Genomic DNA, 3,815 nt, shown 5'->3' on the forward strand with positions numbered 1-3,815 from the left:
GCTGTGTGACCCCCGGCGAGTGGCTTGGCCTCTTTGAGTCTTGGTGTCTTCACCTGGAAGAGGGAGACGAGGATGGTACCTACCTCACCTGTTGCTGCTGCTGCTGCTGCTACGAGGCAAGTGATGAAGTGAAGGCACCTGGCCCATGTAAGCACTCCATACAAAAGGGTAGTTCTTCAACACTTCCGTTTTCAAGGGGAGATGTGCGTGCTGTCTCCTGTCCTCCTCTCCACTGGATTCTAGAATCCGTGGGCCAGGCAGGGATCCCTGAGTTATCACTGCCTGCCCGCGTTCCCCCAAGATGGGAAACGCTAGAACCCAGGGCAAACCGGGGCCTCCTGGGATCCCGCGGGGGTCCCTGGCAGGCTCGGGCTGGGAGAGCTCGGAGAAGGGCAGCGCGCCCCGGGCCGGCCCTGGAGCACTTACCCTGCGCCCGGCCCGCCGGCGGCCACCGCAGCAACTGCGAGCTCGGCGCCTGCCCAGCCGTCCCGCCCTCTCCCGCCGCCCGCCCCTTCCTCCCGCCCCCTCCCGCCGCCCGCCCTCTAACTCAGTCAGCTGCTGGTCTCGGGCTCTGGCCCGCGTCTGTCCCGTTGCCGTCATTCTTGTCTGTCTGTCGGTCTCCCTGTTGCTCTCTGGCTTCCCCCCACCCGGCCCCCTCCCGCTCCGCAGGCCCGAGCGTGACCTGGGCCTCCTGCAATCCCGCAGACGGACAAAGGTCCCGCCCGTGGGAGCCAATCACGAATCATGAGAATCCTGGCCCAGGCGACCCTAAGGGAAGGGGTGGGAGGAGGGAACCACTTCCTTCCTCCAACGGGATGTATTGGCAGCGGGTCCACCCGCCTCCCCACCACACACACCAGGGAAGCAGGGCTGGCTCCTGCTCGCTCCCCCTACCCCCTGCCAACTCCTGGTTACTTAAGGGGGGCCCTGACTGTCCCCTGCACAGTATCTGCAGGCAGGGGGTGGAGGGTGGGCAGAATGCCCTAAGCGGGTGGCCAACCTCGAAGCTGTCAGGACGCCCCTGGGGGGGGGGGGCGGGGGAGGTGAGGCTGGAGGTGAAGAGGAGGTGCCCTGCAGCTGGGCTGGTATTGGCACGAGGGAGGAGCCTTCCAGCCTCGAGGCAGAGCACACCCTTGCTCAGGCCGACTAGTGCTCCCCTTCCCCAGCTTTACCGTCCCTCCCTGCAGGCCCTCCCTCACCCAGGCTTCCCCAGCGCTCTGTCCATACCTTATTTCTGGCACTGTTCGCACTGGTCTCAGTTCTTCCGTTAGCTTCCATCTTCTCCAAAAGACCACTTGTCCCAAACTTCCAAGGGCAGAAGCCATCTATCTTCTACACACCTCCCTGCTTCTTCTGGTTAGGCTGGCGGGCGGGGGCGGGGCGGAGAGGGAGCTGTACTAGTTTTCTGTGGCTGCTGTACCAAGTTACCACAAACCTAGTCGCCTAACACAGCACAAAAATAACACTTAAGACAACAAAGCACTGGAGGTCAGAAGTCCAGGCAGATCTCAAAGGGCTAAAATCAAGGTGTTGGCTTGGCTGTGTCCCTTCTGGAGACTCGAGGGGGGAATCCATTCCTTGCCTTTTCCAGCTTCGAGAGGTTGTTTGCATCCCTTGGCTCCTGGCTAACCATTCTGACCTCTGCTTTCATCGTTAGTCTCCTTCTCTAGATCTGACCCTTTTCCCTCCCTCTTTTATATGATTTTTTAAAATTTTTATTTATTATTTATATTTGGTTGCATTGGGTCTTTGTTGCTGTGCACGGGCTTTCTCTAGTTGCCGTGAGCGGGGGTCACTCTTCATTGCAGTGGCTTCTCTTGTTGTGGAGCACGGGCTGTAGGTGCGTGGGCTTCCGCAGTTGTGGCACACGGGCTCAGCAGCTGTAGCTCGCGGACTCTAGAGCACAGGCTCAGTAGTTGTGGTGCACGGGCTTAGTTGCTCCGCGGCATGTAGGAACTTCCTGGACCAGGGCTCGAACCCATGTCCCCAGCATTGACAGGTGGATTCTTAACCACTGCACCACAAGGGAAGCCCCTCCCTCCCTCTTTTAAAAGGACCCTTGTGATTATATTGGGCCCACCTGAACAATCCAGGATAATCTCCCCATCTCAAGATCCTTGACCTAATCACATGTACAATGTCCTTTTGCCACGTAAGGTAGCATATTCATAGGTTCTGAGGATTCAGACTTGAGTATCTCCGGGGGCCCAGCATTCTGCCTATCCCAGAGATACTGTCTCCATTAGCTTCTGTTGAGTCTGCTCCTCCCAGTCCTGCCTGCTGCCTCCTGCTGGGTAGGGGGCTTTCTTAAAACATGTCTGATCTAACTCCCCAGTCACGTTTTGTTATTACAACAGTCCCATTCTGGTCCCTAAGGAGTAGTAGTCTGGTCCATTCTAAACTTCCACTTTATATTTTATTAGAAACTCCCTTCCCACCCCCAGGGCCAGCTAGACAGAGTAGAGGAATGTGGACTGTTCTTCCCAGCCCTCCCCTGCGTTCACTCCCTGAGGGCTGGGGAAGGGAAGAGAGTGAGGGAACAGGTTCAGGTACTCCTTCACCTAACTCCCACCTCAAAGCTGCAATCCTCTTTCTGTTGGTTTTAACAACTAGTCCTGCCTGTAGTTTTAAGCTTAGTACAGACAGCCGGTGATCTCAACAGGCCCTACCAAGGAAAGGCTCAAACACTGCCCCTGGCCTGACCTTCTGGCTGACCCCTGCTGGAGGCACCAATCATTATTCTTCCCATGCTCTTCATCGTTGACCTACACTGCAGTGTTCCCGGGAAAGCCTGCAGCTGCCAACCTTACCTATGCCCTGGAGGCTGGGGCCACCAGCAGGGACCTATTTCCATACTGTGTGTGTGTGTGTGTGTGTGTGTGTGTGTGTGTGTGTGTGGTGTGTGTGTGTGTGGGGGGTATGCGGGCCTCTCACTGTTGTGGCCTCTCCTGCTGTGGAGCACAGGCTCCGGACGTGCAGACTCAGCGGCCATGGCTCACGGGCCCAGCCGCTCCGCGGCATGTGGGATCTTCCCAGACCAGGGCACGAATCCGTGTCCCCTGCATCGGCAGGCGGACTCTCAACCACTGCACCACCAGGGAAGCGCTATTTCCATACTTTTTTAGGAATCAGGATCCTGAGGGAGCTGGTCAGGAAGTCTGGAGAATTTGGTAATGTTCTCAGTACTGCTATCTTCACTGGAATCCCCTGTACTACTTAGTCTTCTCAGTGGACAGGAAAACATCTCAGTTGTGTTAACATCTTTAGCAGAGAGTCTGGCACAGCAGGTGCTTTACATTCCATTATGTAATTATGCAACAGCATAAATTAACAAATGAGTACTGAGCATAATACAGTAAGGGTGCCCACCATCACTGCTTCTCTTCAGCACTGTACTGAAGATCCCAGCTAATGCAATAGGACAAGCAACATGAGGTACAAAGATTGAAAAAAGAAAAGCTAATATTTGCAATCAATGTGATTGTCTACCTAGAAAATCCAAGGGACTCAACAGACTGGCACTGGATACCAACTGTGTGGCAGGCCTTTTCTAGATACTTAATATGAGAGGAAGGAGCACCTCTGTTCTCAGAGAGCTCCTATTTTAGTAGTTGAGGAGGTGAGGCGAACAGTCCTTACGGCAGAGTCACCTGCGGTCCACAGAAAGAATCCAAGAGGTCCATAAACTTGGATGGGAAAAAAATTACATCTTAATTTGCATTAACCTCTAACTTAAATTTAGTACTTCCTTCAGTTATGAACGTAGGTAACAAACCACAGTTGTATTAGCAGCACCCATGATTTTGTAGTCAGTC

This window comes from Hyperoodon ampullatus (genome assembly GCF_949752795.1).
Source record: "Hyperoodon ampullatus genome assembly, chromosome: 13".
Lineage (NCBI taxonomy): Eukaryota > Metazoa > Chordata > Mammalia > Artiodactyla > Ziphiidae > Hyperoodon > Hyperoodon ampullatus.